Raw genomic sequence first — 17574 nt, 5'->3', positions numbered from 1 at the left:
ACAATACTCCTCAATTGATCTACAGACTCAACACAATCCCAGTCAAAATCCCAGGTGGGATTTTGCAGAAATTGACAAGTGAGCCCTGAAATTCAGATGGAAATGCAAGGTACACAGAATTGGCAAAACAATCTCAGAAGAACAAAGTTGGAGAACTCTCATTTCCTGATTTCAAAACTTATTACAAAGCTAGATTAATCAAAACAGCATGCTACTGGCATAAGAAAGGACATATAAATCAATGGAATAGAATTAAGATTCCAGAAATAAACCCTTACATTGATGATCAGTGAATTTTCGGCAAGGGAGCCAAGACAATTTGATGGAGAAAGAACAGTCTGTACAACAAATGGTGCTGGTACAACCGGATGTCCATTTATCAAAAACAATAAAGCTGGATTCCTTCTTTACACAATTCACACAAAGTAACTCAATATAAACCACAGACTTAAATTTAAGAGCTAAAAATGCAAAGCTCTTAGAAGAAAACAGGAGTAAATTTGGGTGACATTGAGCTAAGCCAAGCCTTCTTAATATAACACCAGAAGTATAAACAAAAAAGTAAAATATAGATAAACAGCTTCAGCAAATTTAAAACTCTTGTGCTCCTAGGGATATCATCAAAAATGAAAAAGAAAATCCACAGAAGAGGAGAAAGTACTTGCAAGTCATATATGTGAAAAGAGACCTATATCAAGAATACATAAACAACACTTACCAATCAATAGTAAAAAAAAAATACAGAACACAATTTAAAAAAAGGTGAAGAATCTGGATAGATGTTTCTCCAAAGAAGATACACAGTTGGCCATACGCAAATGAAAGGTCACTCAATAACAGTAGTGATTCAAAAATTGCAATTCAAAACCACAATGAGATATCATTATACAACCTCTCATATGGCTGTAATCAAAAGACAGACAGGAACAAGTGTTTGTTTTGTTTTGTTCTGTTTTGCATTTACCTTGTGTGTACTTTTTTTAAGCTTCTTGAATCCAAATAATTATCCCTTTCACAAAACTGGAAGATTCTGGCTATTATTTATTAAAATATTTTGCCTCTATTATTCTCTTCCCTCTGCTTCTGTGACTCAACTATGATTTATACATTGTGATTGTCCTACAAGTTCCTGCAGCTCATTTTTTAGTATATTTTTCTCTTTGTCTTCAAATTGGCTGATTTCTATTGATTTATCTTCATGTTCATTGAGTCTTCTTATTCTTCACCCTGTTGTTATAATCAGCCCACACTTTAAATCTCAAATGTTGTATTTTTTCAGTTTTTCTGTTGAGATTTCCTGATTTCTCACTTGTTATTACCAATTTTTCTTTATATCTTTGAGCCAACTCTAATAGCTACTTAAAATTTTTTATCTACTAAACCTAGCATCTAATTCATCCTGAAGTGGTCTCTGCTGATTATTTTCTTAAGAATAAATAGGTTACCTATTTCTTATGTCGAGTAATTTTGGCTTGTATCTTTATGAATGAGACATTAGAGAGTGTGGATTCTGTTATTTTCCTCCAAATAATATTAAGAGTATTCATAGTATTAATATAATTAATTTCAATTGTTTGTTTTCAGCATGCAGGTAACTTGGCTGAACTCAAACTATAAATTCTTGACATCATTATAGTTTTGTAACTATATTTTTAAATATATTTTGGACATATTTATGAACCAATAAATGTAGCTTACCTACCAAAAAAAAAAACAAAAACGTGAAAACAGAAACAAAAACAAAACCTATAAATTCTGTCTCCTCTGCAGGTGACAAAAGTTCATATATAAATTCTGCTCTTTTAATCTTACCTGGGCTGCTTAGAATCCTCTCCAACTATGCATGTTTCAGAATCAGTAAGAAACATGGACCGAGATTATACAAAGAATTTGGGCTTCCCATCTCACTTGTTCACTTATTTCCTGGGTATTTCACCATCTTAATTTACCAGTGGTCGCCTCATTCGTTCATCCGGTTCTTTAAGCACTAAATTCACAGGTATATACCTAAATTCTAACTGTACCATATGGCACCAACTGCGGAGGAATAAATAATATAAAAGTGGGAAATTCACTTTTCCTTCTTACAAGTATGTATTCCCAAACACTCTTTCTTTGTGTTTATTCATTCTCCTGGGCCATCAGGTAGCTCTATTTTATATTTTGCACGGAGCTTCCACTTGTGGGAGGATTAGTCTGATAGGAGCTTACTTGGCCATAGTATAAACTGGAACCCTCCCCACTTCTTTGTTGTTTTGACTGGCAGATTACTATTCATTCTTTAGGGGGTTCAAATCCCAACTCTTTGGATAGACTTGCTAGCTACTTCTTTTGTCCTGTCCACACTTTCTATATACTGCTACTATAGCATTTTTTTTCTGGGAGGGTCATGGTTTTATTGCTGGGTTTCAGGCAAGGGGGTCAAGTCCACCCAGTCTCCTTCAGCTTGACCACCAGGGCGTCTGTAGTCTCTACCTTGATGCCAGCTGTATGCAGGGGTGGGTCCTCCACACTAACCATGGAGAGATTGGAGGTCAGGTCCACACTCAGGTCTCCTGGTTTGATGCCCTCAATCTTCTTGGCTTTCATGAGATTGGGCAACATGGCATAGTGGGTTTCGTTGCACTGCAGGGTGGCAGTCACCGTGGCAGGCAGCTTCAGGCACAGGGTCTCCAGGCCCCCAACAATCTCCCACTCCACTTCCACTTGGTCTCTTCCAGTGTCACCTGGGAGGTGAATGGACCCTGTGGCCAGTCTAGAAATCCAGCTGTCATCTACCCAGTCTGGTTACAGTCACAGCATTTATATGTACCATTACAGTTGTTAATTTATGTATTTATCTGTTCTAGGATAATGAAATCTCTTTGAGGCTAGGGGAATGCAGGATGTGGGGACACAACCATGTCTTCCTCATATTTATAAACCATATGTTGAACATACTACATGTATAGAGTAATTCAATATTTGATTCATAAATTCATATTATATCATCTAGATAGACCCAGAGCTAAACCATGGAATGTCGCAAATTTCTCAACCTCAGCACTATTGACATTTCTGATCAGATTATTTCTTTATCATGGGGATCTGTTCTATGCATTGCAATATGGTTAGCAGCATCCCTGGCCTCTTCTCACTAGATCCCAGTGACAATGTCCTATCCCCAACTCTGACAATCCCCAAATGTCTCCAGACATGCTAAATACGCCCTGGAGGGGGTAAAATCATGCCTGATTGAGAACAAGTAGGCCAGAAAGTATGGTTCTTTATCAAATTCCACAGAGTGAAAGAAGACTTAGGTATTTAGTTTCTGGGTGTTTGATTTTCAAGGGTTAGGATACTGGTAATGGGGAATAACCTAAAAGAGCAATTACCATCCAACTTCTTAAGAGAATTCAAAGCCATAAATGCTTATAAATTATTATAACGGCTCCACCACCAGGAATTGTTTGTTCCTACAGTATGTGCCTTGTAGGTGTTTTTGACCTGGAGAGAGAGAGAAGACGCAGATAATCCTAAACTGATGACGACAACAATGACGACGACGCTGGTGATGATGATGATGATGATACCATTCATGCTTGCACACCTCTTCACAGTTCTGAGATTCTCTATGTATTTTCCCAACTAGATATACATTTCTCTCTCCTTTTTTTTGAAGATTTTATTTATTTATTTGAAAGAGAGAAAGAGTTGGGGGAAGGGCAGAGGGAGAGAGATAAGCAGACTCACCACTGAGTGTGGAGCCTGATATGGGCCTCAATCCCAGGACCTGGGATCATGACCTGAGCTAAAGTCAGACCCTTAACCTACTGAACCACCCAAGTGCCCCTAGGTATATATTTCTAATGGAACATTTTACTTCATTTTAATTTTTTAAAGATTTTTTTGTTTGTTTGTCAGAGAGAGAGAGAGAGAGCACAAGCAGGGGGAGCAGCAGGCAGAGGGAGAAGCAGGCTCCCCATTGAGCAAGGAGCCTGATGCAGGACTCCATCCCAGGACCCTGGGATCATGACCTGAGCCAAAGGTGGATTGTTCAACTGACTGAGCTACCCAGACACTCTTCTGATGGAAAATTTTAAAGAGGAAGTAAAAACGAGTAAGGGACAAAACTGGAAACTATAATTAGTTGAGAGTATACTCTGCATGGCAATTGTACTTAACATACATAGATTATTCAGTGTCGAAGAAGGCATGTTCTGTAATTATCTAGTTGGACTAATGCCATGATTCATTCCTTTAGTTTATCAAATGACCTTTGGAAAGTGACAGAAGAGAGTGAATTCAGATATGAAAGGAAGAGAAGTAGTTAAGTCTTAAAAAGGCAAACTCTGAAAGGCAAAATGAATGACATCCGAAAATATCAAGTGTAGGAAGAGATCATATATGAATAAGAGAATGGGGGTAGCTAAAAAATTGTTGCACAGAATAAGAGTGATTATTGAGATTATCAGCATTATGGACACAATGTAGGACAGAGAGAGCTAATTCAGTATTGAAGTCCACAGAACAATACATGAAAGTAGCCTGGTGTAGCAGTTTCCCTTGGCTATAACAAATCACTGCACACTAAGTAGTCTAAAACAATAGGAATTTATTCCCTCTTCATTCTGGAGGCCAAAAGTGTATAATCACGGAGTCAGCAGCACTGTACTTCCTCTGGAGGCTCTAGGGGAGAATCCATTTCCTGGCACTTGCAACTTCTGGAGATTGTTGGCATCCTGGGCTTACGAACACTGTATTTCTCTCTGATCCATCTTCACATCACCTTCTCCTCTACGTCCCTTCTCCAGTGTCTCTCTTATAAAGATGCTCATGGTTGGCTTTAGGACCCACCTGGACAATGTCCTCATCGCAAGATCTTTAACTCAGTTACTTCTGCAGAGATCCTTTTGTTAAATAAAAACATTCACTAGTTCTGAGGATTCGGACATGAACATATCTACGGGGGGTAGGGGGCTACCGATCAGCCTGCTACACATGGGTTGATAAGGTATAGTCTGCTTTCTGTTTTGGGACTCTGACATTTAGCTCTAGATCAAACTTCTGCTCATCTCTGGAACACAGAAGTCTTCACTTCAAATGCACTACACATCAAAGAGCCCATTTGAAGTAATGTCATCAAGATGGTGACATCAATCAGTCCCAACTTCAGTGCCTGTCACCAAAAGACCAACTAGCAACTATCCATAGACATGACACCATCCTGAAAATCCCAGACCCAAGGATATGAATGAAACACCCCCATGGGCCACAGAGACTGAGATGGGTCACATAAGAGAGGTAAGAGGAGTGGCTGCACTCTGCATCACCATCCACTCACCCCAGGCTAGCATTACACTGCACCAACAGAGCCACCCTGCTTTCTCCAGTAGAAAAAGGAGAGTCTAAGGTAGACATCCGGTTCCCCCAGTACTGCAGGACACTTCCCAGAAATTCCACTACAGTAAACAAAACAGTATGGTACTGCTATTTAAAAAAAACAAAAACAACACCAATAGAACAAATTGAAAGCCCAGAAACAAATCCGCACATAAGTAGTCAGCTAATATTTGACAAAAAAGCCAAGACTATTCAATGGGGAAGTGACAGTTTCTTCAATATGGTGTTGGGAAAAATGGATATTCATATGCAAAAGAACAAAACTGGGCCTCTATTTCACACTCACAAAAATTAACTCAAAAGGATTCAAGACTTAATTGTTAGGCCTGAATCTATAAAACTCCTAGAAGAAAACAGGATAAAAGCTCCTTGGGGTGTCTGGGTGGCTTAGTGGGTTAAAGCCTCTGCCTTCCGGCTCAGGTCATGGTCCCAGGGTCCTGGGATGGAGCCCCGCATCAGGCTCTCTGCTCAGCAGGGAGCCTGCTTCCCTCCTCTCCCTGCCTGCCTCTCTGCTTACTTGTGATCTTTGAATGCCAAATAAATAAATAAAATCTTTAAAAAAAAAAAAAAAGCTCCTTGACATTGGTTTTAGCAATGACTTCATGAATATGACACCAAAAGCATAAGCAACAAAAACAAAAATAAACAAATGAGACTACATCTTCTGTACAGGAAAAAAAAAAAAAAAAACAAGAAAATGAAAAGGCAGCCAAAAAATAAGAGAAAATATTTCAAAACCCATGTCTGTTATGGGTTAATGTCCAAAGTATACATATAAAGAAGTCAATATAACTCAAGAGGAAAAAAAAAAAAAAGCCCAAACAATCCTATCAAAAATGGGCAGAAGAACAGAATAGACAATTTTCCAAAGAAGATATTCAAATAGCCAACAGATAAATGAAAAAGTGCTCAACATCACCCCCCCTCAGGGAAATGAAAATGAAAACCACAATGAGATATTGTTTTGAACCTGTTAGAATGGCCATAATAAAAAAGACAAGAGATAACAAGTATTGGCTAAGATGTAGTGGAAAGAGAACCCTTGAGCCCTGTGCATAGGAATGTAAATTGGTACAGCCACCATGGAAGAGTATGGAAGTACCTTAAGAGATTAAAAACAGGAGACAATAGGCCTGAAATGTAATCACAAGGTCCTTATAAGACCAAGGTCAAAGGAGAGACAAGGCAGTATGAGAGAAGCAGCGGCAAAGAAAAGACAATGTGATTCAGGCTCCCAAACCAAGGAAGGAAGACAGGCTCCAGAAGACGGAAAAGGCAAGGAACAGATTCTTCCCTAAAATCTCCTAGCAAAAACCAGTCCTAACAAACGTTGATCTCAGCCCTAAGTTTTATTCTGGACTTCTAATCTTCCAAACTGTAAAATAATACATTGAATTATCTTAAGATACTATGTTTGTGGTACAGCAGTAAAAGGAAACAATAACACCTAATAAAACTAGTATATATTCAAACCTTAGAACACATCAAGGGATCTCTGAGGTATTATTTATATATATAATATATATATTATTTATATATATATTATATATATGTTTATATGTATATATATATAAAATATTTATAACTACCTTAATAATGCTGTGAACAAAAAAATAAGTAGGGAATTCAACAAATTTAAAAGTTAAATAAGGCAAAAAAAAAAAAATCCATAGGTTAAATTTGCTATAGTCTTTGAATATTTAAAGTTTTCATCTTTGCTCTGTTATTTAACTCCTCCTGGGTAATGTCACCAGGTTAACAAAAAACAAAAAAAACAACCACTAAAAAGTCAAATTATTTCTTCGCAAAGAGCGTATTTACATTGAATAGTGGCAAACCTGAATGAGATAGGACCCAGGGTAAAACTGTCCAAAGACTGTCCAGTTTGTTTTGATTTTCCCCTTAACCAAGTTGCATCTGCCCAAACATGCAAATTCTCAGTGTGGTTAAGTGCAGGGAATCAGTATGCTTAGGAACTAAAATTTCTGGAGATCAGTGAATGACTGCTAAGGCTTGCAAAAGGAAGAAGTGACCAAGGAAAGTTTTGTTTTTCAAAAGTAAATTCCTAAGACTAGAAGCTGGCATAGAAAAGAAGTGTACAATGGATAATGAGGAACGAGGTGCTGTTGAAAACTCCAGGGCACCCCAGGGATTATGAAAGACCCAAGAAGAATGCCAATGCACAGCTAAAGTGAGTTTGTATGGAGAAGTTTTAAGGCCCTACAAGGAAACGATGCTGCCAAGCATTTCTGTACTCCTCATATTAAAGACATGTATCACAATTTTGAAACCCAGTTTGGGTGTCCAATTCAAAACACACAAGGACAGGGGCACCTTGATGGCCTAGTCAGTAGATAGAGGATGTGACTCTTGATTTCAGGGTTGTGAGTTTGAGCCCTATGTTGGGTGTAGAGATCACAATAAAATAAAATAAAATCTGAAAAAATATATGAGCCAAGAAAACACAAGGATAGTGCTCACTTTGACAGTGGATATACTAGAACTGGAACAATACAGAGAAGATTAGCATGACCCCTGCATAAGGATGATACACAAAATACACAAGGACAAAGTGCTTTCCTGAATCACAGAGTAGGCTGTGTAGAAGATAATCATATAATCACTGAAGCCTAAAAACAAATAAAATATATTTCTAAGGATAACAAATTGATGTTTAAAGTGTCCATAGCAAAGTTGAGAAGATTGTTTTACATTCTTCTTCCTCCTAAAAGAACATAGTATTTTGAGTTTACAACAGAGTCATCCAACCTCTTATTAAGTCATTCATCAAAAATTGGTTAAGACATATGACATGTTAATCACTAACTTTCACTAAGGAACAAGCTATGTGACAAACCAAGATGCCACCAGGTAAAGGAAAAAATATATATAAGTTCCAAATATTGTAACAGAGGTTTAAACACAGGGTCTTGAAAAACAGAAGGTGAGGGTTCAGAGAAATTTCATTCCATCCACTCAATGAAGAAGATGGATCTATAGGAAAGAGATCTCTGCTGTAGGAATCTCCATCATATTATAGTGAATCAGAACAACCTTCTTAGAAGGCCCTCAGAGGCAAATGGGCTTATGTACAGCAACAATAAACGGAGAAGAAAAAAAGCCAGCAGTTCCCACCATCAATTTGGCTCAAATAGGGCAGCATTGATAGAATCAAGGGCAAACACACAATAAGACTCAATGAAACTATAATGTTCCAGTGCTAAACCAGCTAAAGACTCTTCTCTTGATACCAAGGGAAACACTCCAAAAGGGCATGGTACAATATGAAGAAATGCAATGAACTCTCTTCTGACAAGGACCTTGTATTGTCAATGACTTAGGCTTTCCCAGCAGGCTGTGCCCCCAGAGCCAGACTCCAATCTTGAAGAACCATTATTGGTTTTGAAGCATTTAACCTATGAAGAAGAATGAAGAATCTCCTTCAGCTATCCAAAAATCCCCTGAAAACATAAGGATTTCAGCTAGAAGATACATAAATTCATGATCATGACTCAAAAGAACTAATCCTGGCATCAACCTCCTACGCTACATTTTCAGCAAGGTGGCTGTGTTCTAGGAGCTGAGGCAAGGGTCCTGGCAGCAAATTTTGAGACTTACTCAGTCAGATACCTGCAAAAGACCTAGAAGAAGTATAAAAATGGATCAAATCTTGGAGAAACTATAGTCTGATTATGGGGGAAAACACAAGAAAAAAAATCAAGTAGTACTGTAATATTATATATAATATATACTCTAAGTGCCATGGGACCATGGCAAATGGAAAGAGTCAGTGAGAATCTGTATAAGAAGCCAGCCCAGATGATTCACCTCCCCTTCCAATTTACCCCAACCCCCTTCTCCTCTCTAACTCCCCATGTCATCCATGCTATTTGTTATGCTCCACAAATAAGTGAAACCATATGATAATTGACTCTCTCTGCTTGACTTATTTCACTCAGCATAATCTCTTCGAGTTCCATCCATGTTGCTACAAAAGTTGGGGTATTCATGCTTTCTGATGGAGGCATAATACTCCATAGTGTATATGGACCACATCTTCCTTATCCATTCGTCCGTTGAAGGGCATCTTGGTTCTTTCCATAGCCATTGCTGCTATAAACATTGGGGTACAGATGGCCCTTCTTTTCACAACATCTGTATCTTCGGGGTAAATAAGAGACTATGGACTCTAAAAAACAATCTGAGGGGTTTGAAGTGGCGGGGGTGGGAGGTTGGGGTACCAGGTGGTGGGTATTATAGAGGGCACGGATTGCATGGAGCACAGGGCGTGGTGAGAAAATAATGAATACTGTTATGCTGAAAATAAATAAATTAATTAAAAAAAACAGCCCAGATGATCAGAAGATTTGTGTGTGAAGTATAAAATAATGTAGGTAAATGTGATGACATGTTTATACAGTTTAAAGTTTTCTGTATTAATTTTGTGCTAAACTAACTTCTCCCTATAATATAGGCCTATTAAAAAAATGAAAAGACCTCTATCCCAGCAAACAGAAGAGCAATTGAAATCTTCATGGTAAAATAAGAAAACCTTGAGAAAATGATTCTTAAACATAAATAGCTAGAGTGGATAGTGAAGAAAAATTCCTTTAAAACCTCAGACTTCAAAATAATCCCTAATCTAATGTTTTCTTTTATGTTCCTTATATTTAAGAAAGTACTGATTAAAAGTTCCATATATAAATTATTCATCATACATGCAAAGCTACATACATATCCACCAATACAGCTTACTTTACAGGCAGTCGTTTATCAGTAAATAATGAGAGGCACGTTCATCCTATAAAACGACAAAGCCTAAATACATTGAAATAGGTACAGGACCACTTCCTGTTACTCAGGAGAGGAAAAAAGGCAATGTGAAGTCATTCAAGCAGAATAATAAGTAAACCAAAGCCAGATCAAAGGAATACAGAAGAAAGGCTGAAACATGAAGCTGAAATATTTATTTCCTTCAAAACATCATCCATGCCTTGTCCCTGGGCAGTTCAACATTTCAAAGTAGGTAGAAAATATTCTCACTTACATTCATCACTATGCACAAGTAGATCAAATTTTAAATAGGAAAATTTTCTCTTTATTTACCAAACATAAATGTAATATTTATCATTGGGAGTTTTTTTGCTTATCAGAAATGATTTCTAAATTATGTGAAATAATTAAAAAGTCATAATAGATACTTTTCAGTACTTCCAATGGATGAAGCTGCTACAAACGATAACATTCATGGTGTAAGCATAATTTTTAATGTCTTCACAAATGATGAAACAGAGGGAACATTTACTGAATGTTCACTATGCTCATTGGTTTGGGGTAGTTCGTGAACTATTTCATTTCATTTTTAAACCGATAAGAAAGTTATCACTTACTTTTTCCACCAGTGAAAATAAGGAAGTTTAGAAGAGTTAAGTGATTTGCCCAAGTATTTACAGAATCAATGGCAGAATGAGAAATTAAAGCAGCCCAAAGTCCAAAGTCATTCTACTACACCATGCTACTTCTTTAAAACTGTATGTGTGTGTGTGTGTGTGTGTATATACACACACATGCGTATATATAATATACATAACTAAATCACTGATGTTAATTGGTTGAACTTACAAGTAGGTGCTTACTTATTATAATTTATCCTCACATAACATATTTGCATATCAAACCACTTTCAGAACATTTGAAAGCTAAAATATTTATCAAGTATTTACTTAACACCTATTGTATGCCAGAATCTGTGTTTGGTGTTGAAAATACAAAAATGATCAACACACTGTCCCTGCATTCAATATAGAAAAGACGACAAACTATACCACTTTCAGTATGATAAAAGCTACACAATAATATGAACATAATAATATGAACAAATAAGAACTGGAGAAATTCATTATGCCTAGGGTAAAACAGAAAAGCTTCATAAAGGGCAGGTCATTTGGTAGGATCGTCACAAAGAATGTTGAAGAGGTGTAACATATACATATATATGTTTTCTAACTGTGTATTAAAATGGGTATGTATTTGTTAAATACATATTTTTATTTGATATTTGTAAAATACCTTTTATTTTCCTCCTTGCCATCATACTTTCCATGAGAAGAGCAAATCTCCATCAGAAGATTCTTATTTATTTCAAGGGAAAGATGAACATGATAGAGGTAATTTCTAAATATAAGGTTTTGTTTCAGATATAATAAAATATGCAACCATTTTTGCTGATTATAAAAAGCACACACTCTTATCAAAAAGTGTATAAAAAAGTGTATTAGCTGGATTTATGTTAGTTTTAAGAAATCAATCTTTAGGGACGCCTGGGTGGCTCAGTGGGTTAAGGCCTCTGCCTTCGGCTCAGGTCATGATCCCAGGGTTGTGGGATGGAGCCCCGCATCGGGCTCTCTGCTCAGCGGGGAGCCTGCTTCCCCTCTCTCTCTGCCTACCTCTCTGTCTACTTGTGATTTCTGTCTGTCAAATAGATGAATAAAATCTTAAAAAAAAAAAAATCAATCTTTATTTATAAACAAAAATCACCCATGTTTCACTCACCATTTCTCCCTACCTCATACTACACTTTTCCAAAGGCTCCAGTGGTTATCTTATATGTGATTAGTAATAAGTTCAGTCACTGGATCCTCTTACCGTACCCTGCAGGGTAGGGTATTTCAGCACAAAGGATAACAGAGAAGCTGCAAAACAGCTAAATCAGGGAAGCGAATAGGGGCCAAGATGGCAATGCAGGGAACATGGACCTGTGATAAGGCTGAGAAGTACCCTGTCATACTGAAATTCTAGAGACAGAACTTTCATATCTTTGTAGAAAAACTACATTGTATGAAATGAAAAGCATAATGGATAGGATTACAGGCACTGCTGAAGAAAAGGTTCATGAACTTGAAGACTTAGCAGTGAAAACTAACCAAAACAAAGCACAGAACGAAAAACAGAATAATAAAAAACAAAGCATTGGTGACAACTGTCGGCAATCTAATATTCATATATTTAGAGTTACCCTTAAAGGAAAAGAGAGATGGGGGACAGAAAAATATTAAAAGAAATCATGGCCAAAAGCTTTCCAAATTTAATTAAAATTATAAATCTACAGATCCAAGAACTCCAAGCATAAGACAAATAAAACTACATGAAGGCACAACATAATTGATTTGCCCCCCCACAAAAAAAGAATCTTGAAAACAGCGGGAAAAAAAGACATGTTCCAGAGGAACAAAAGTAAGGAAAGCAGCAGATTCCTGGCAGATACAAGGCAAGCAAGAAGACAATGAGGTGACATCTTCATGAAGGCAAGAACAATTCAGTATTAGATGATCTAATAATACATTTAATAATGATTAGATTACCTGGGGCACCTGGGTGGCTCAGTCGGTTAAGAGGCTGCCTTCAGCTCAGGTCATGATCCCAGGGTCCTGGGATAGAGTCCCACATCAGGCTCTCTGCCTGCCACTCTGCCTACTTGTGCTATCTCTCTTTCAAATAAATAAGTAAAATCTTAAAAAAAAAAAAAAAACAATGATGATTAGATTACCTAATCCCAAAATGACCAATAAAATTGATAATCCTCCAGCCAGACTGATTGGGAAAGAAAGACAATACAAATCAACATTACAAATGAGAGAGGTTCTGCACTGCAGAGTCTATACATATTAAAAGGACAAGAAGGCATATTATGAAAGAAAGAGAAAAGAGAAATTTAATCCATATTTCCCAGCAAAATTAACTTAAAATTAACTTTAAAAAATGGATCACAATCCCAAATGTAAAACCTGGAACTATAAGCTTCCAGAAGAAAACCTTTGTGATCTGGGATTAGGAAAAGACTTCTTAGATGTGATCCCAAAAGCACCATCTGTAAAAGAACAAATAAATGCCCTGGACTTCAACAAAATTAAAAACACCACTTCCTTGAAATAAACCATTAAAAGAATGACAAGGAAAGCCACACACTGGGAGAAAAACATGGGCAAATCATGTATCTATTAAAGGACTTGTATCCAATATAGACAAAGAATTTTCAAGACTCAATTCTAAGAAAACAACCAACACAGTTTAAAAATAAAAAAGAGGCTAAAGATTTGAACAGACAGTTGACAAAGTAGATATACTTATGGCAAAAAAAGGACGCGGTGAGTTTTTCAACATTGGTCACTAGGGAAATGCAAATTAAAGCCACAATGAAGTGCTTGGACAAGCCTGTTGGAATTGTGAAAATAGCAACACTGACCATATCAAGTGTTGGCAAGGATGGGGAGGAAGAAGAACTTTCACATACTGCTGGAGGGAATGTAAAATAGTACAAACCACTCTGGACAATAGTTTGGCAGCTTCTTAAAGAGTTAAACATACACCTCCCACTTGGTCCAGACATTTGACTCTCGGGTTTTTATTCAAAATAACAAAAAGAAAATGTCCACACAAAAACCAATGTTTATAGAAGCTTTATCTGTAATAGCCCCAAACTGAAAACAGCCTAAATATCCATCAACAGATATATGGGTCAACAAAATATGGTATATCCATAGAATGGAATAATACTCAAAAATAAAAAGCACTGAACTATTGATATTCAGTAAAACACCTCAAAATCATTATGCCAAGGGAAAGAAGAAAGACCAAAAAGTACATATTGCATATGCTTCCATTTGTCTAAAATTCTAGAGATTAAAGTATAGCGACAGAAATGAGATTAGTGCCTGCCTGCATAAGGAGAAGTCAGAGAAAAGTGGGCAGTAGAGATTTCATAGTGGCATAAGGAATCTTTTGGGAATAACTAATGCTCACATAGACAGATTTTGTGTTGGTTGTTTCACAAGTGTATAGGGTATGTCAGAATGTGAAACTATACTTTGTGTGAAATGTATTATATTTCAACTATAATTCAATAAAGCTATTAAAATAGCCCTGAAATATATTAAAATATATTTATCTTCACTTATTGTAAGAGAACTGCAAGTTAAAACCATATTCAGATACTATTTATCACCTATCATCTATCAGACAAAAAAGCTAAAAAATATATTCTGTTTGGGAGGTTAAAAATCATTCTAATATGTAGCCAGTAGAAATTATATATATATATATATATAAATTTAGCAATATAAAACACAACGACATATATGTTAATCTTTTGATCAGATAATACAAAAATACACATCCTAGTAGGTTATTCGTTATAGCATCAACTGTAATTACAAAACCTGAACCAGCTGAATGCCCGCAGGTAGGACAGCTGTTGCATAAATTGTGGTTTGTCCACACAATAGCATACTATGCTGATGTATGAATGCCCTCTAATTTATAACAAATGGATAAAGCAAAGTATAAGGAAATATATATACACTGCTCATCTGTGCAAAAACACACACAGAAAAGATGTCAAAGACTGACGAATGAGGTCACCCACCGGCCGGGGCTGAGCCGGAGGAGAAAGGACAGAAGCAGCAGACGTGGGACTCTGTTCCTCTGAGTACACCTTGTCGTGCAGGTCTCATTTTTGAAATCATGTTAATATTCCTTTACTCAAAAAATAAAGAATAAAACTAATGAGGATGGGGGGGTACGATTCTAAAATGAAATGCCAACAGAAAAAAAGTCTCAAAAGACATGAGCTCCTTCAACAAGAAGAGAACTTCTGTCCATCTTGGTCTGGCTCTCTCCCACACCCACTAACGAGCAGGGGGCTTTGAGAGAAACAATCATGAAGGCACTGTCCAGCGCCTTCCTCTCTCCGGGAATATCCCCTGCTGTACACAGACTCTTGCTGGCTGCTCGGGCTGTGACCAGACCAGAGTACATTAATTCTACAAGGGAGGATTCCCCAGCCGCACGTTGGCCGCCACTCACCTAAACCACAGCCCTAGCTACCTGATTCTTCTATTTTTTCAAATTAATTATAAATTTGAGAGGAAAAGGAGGTGTTACTTAGGAGCTTCCAATCTCTTCCAAATAAAAAATGTCACAAATTTTTCAGGTTTTTTACAAGTTTCCATTAAGAATTTATTTCTACTGAATAGACCCTAGCTGTTCCTAATAAAACAGAATCACAATTTTAGTATCATAAATAATCTTCCTTAAAATTCCTAAGGAAATCTATAGAAGCATGGCATTCCTAATTCAGGCTTTGTTAGTAAGAATTTGTGGTAGTTCTGACAGTGAGGACATTTAAGTTCACTTTTATTTGTTCTACAATAAGTCCTCTCTTTTTAATTACTCCAGAATTTAAGCATTAAAAAAAAAAGATTTACTTATTTATTTCAGTGAGAGAGAGAGAGCGAGAGAGAGCGCATGAGCAGGAGGGGAGAGGGAGGGGAATTACAAGCTAACTTCGTGCTTGGCTTGGAGCCCAAAGTAGGCTCCATCTCACAACCCTGACCCTGAGATCATGACAAGAGCTGAAACCAAAACTCGGATGCTTAACCAACCGTGCCACTCAGGTGCCCCCCAAAGGTAAGTTTTTAATGTAGCAAGGAAAACTATATTCATATGTGAAAAATACACAAGAAATAAAGCCTGAAAAAAAAAAAAAACAACCCTCAAATCTTTGTGAGACTTCTACAAAATAAAGTGACAAATTAAGAAAAATGTCAATTAAACCTTATCGAAGTAATAAATGTTTTTATCCAGTTAGCTAAATAAATGTCTTTTTAAAAATAAATATAGTTTTGGAGCACCTGGACAGCTCAGTGGGTTAAAGCCTCTACCTCATGATCTCGGGGTCCTGGGATCAAGCCCTGCATTGGGCTCTCTGCTCAGCAGGGAGCCTGCTTCCTCCTCTCTCTCTCTCTCTGCCTGCCTCTCTGCCTGCTTGTGATCTCTCTCTGTCAAATAAATAAATAAAATCTTTAAAATAAATAAATAAATATAGTGTATAACAACATTTTATAGGCCACATTGAATCTATTTTTAAAAATAAATATAACTATTTAATAAATTTTTAATATACCCTCTAATTCACACGACCTGAATAAAATGGCTGTCACTGTAAAGATGGGAGCTATTGGTGAAGAGTCCCTCTTGAGATGGAGCTGGAGGAGACAAAGCTTTTGTACACACAGGCTGCACTTCCTACAGCTTCTCGGCCTCTCTCTGTGCATCTGCTCCATTTTTTCCTTGGCCTAAACATTTCTACTCAGAACTTGAGTTTGCATTACAGCCCATTGTGGCTGCCCAGCCAATCTTCATCTTCTGTGTTTCCAGCTTCTGCCCTGATTCAGTCTCTAGGTTTTCCAGTTCCAAATTCCCAAGATCAGGAAGGAGGAGCAGTGCCTATAGCACAATGGTTGGGACTAAGGGCTCTAGAGTCAAACACACACAATTTCGAAACCTTGCACCTCCACTTACTAGCTGTGTCACGTTAAGCTCTTTGTTATCTGAGTAAAATAAGTTTGCTACCTTCAGATCAGGTGTCCACTCTGGACCCCATGTACATGGCAGAGGAGGAGAGAGGTCTTATGCAGAGAACATGGTGAGTTGCCATCAGAAGCTGTGGGCGGGGCACATTCTCCCATTTGAGACTCAGGGGAAGAATAAGCCATGACATATACATGGTGTTTGCGGCCATCAATGAGTCCCTGGGATCAAGTCATTTAAAAGGCACAAAAGGAGATCTACTGAGTGACACATAAAGTGAAAGACTGCATGCTATCCGAAAAAGAGCACTGAATTAGGAATCAGAAGGCCTAGAAGTAAGTCCCAGCTCAGTCACATAGGAACAGCACCACACTGGTTAAATCACTTAATCTCTTTAAACCTCAGTTTCTCCCTTTAAAATGCAGATAATCACAAACAGCCACTAAAGATTCTTTTGGTGATGAACTAAGAGGATATATACTGTGGGGGCACCTGGGTGGCTCAGTGGGTTAAGCCTCTGCCTTCGGCTCAGGTCATGATCTCAGGGTCCTGGGATCGAGCCCCGCATCAGGCTTCCTGCTCTGTGGGAAGCCTGTTTCTCCCTCTCCCACAAACACTGTTTGTGTTCCCTCTCTTGCTGTGTCTCTCTCTTTAAAAAAAAAAAAAAAAAAGAGGGTATATACCGAAATCATTTTGACTATAATGCATTAAATAAAGTATTGCTATATTCTATTCGTTTATCAACTCTCCACCAGGCTTAAGTCTATTTCACCACATTTCATTGCTAAAGTGAATTTTGATTATAGTAAAACTCAAGAAGCTAAA

At 37.4% G+C, this 17574-nt stretch overlaps 1 protein-coding gene and 1 non-coding gene across 8 annotated transcripts in view; one reads left to right on the top strand and one right to left on the bottom strand.

Annotated features, from left to right (window-relative positions):
- Positions 1-17574, bottom strand: part of CEP112 (centrosomal protein 112) — a 408382-nt gene that overhangs the window by 249932 nt on the left and 140876 nt on the right. The gene's annotated exons all lie outside the window — the stretch shown is intronic.
- LOC123392315 lies at positions 7860-7962 on the top strand. Its single transcript, XR_006607037.1, has one exon. It is a non-coding gene; the product is annotated as a U6 spliceosomal RNA (small nuclear RNA).

The sequence above is a fragment of the Mustela putorius genome, unplaced genomic scaffold, assembly GCF_011764305.1.
Source record: "Mustela putorius furo isolate JIRA1106 unplaced genomic scaffold, ASM1176430v1.1 tig00000487_pilon_pilon_pilon, whole genome shotgun sequence".
NCBI classification, from domain to species: domain Eukaryota; kingdom Metazoa; phylum Chordata; class Mammalia; order Carnivora; family Mustelidae; genus Mustela; species Mustela putorius.
The sequence above is the reverse complement of the archived record's forward strand: the minus strand, read 5'-3'. Positions and strand labels throughout refer to the sequence as shown.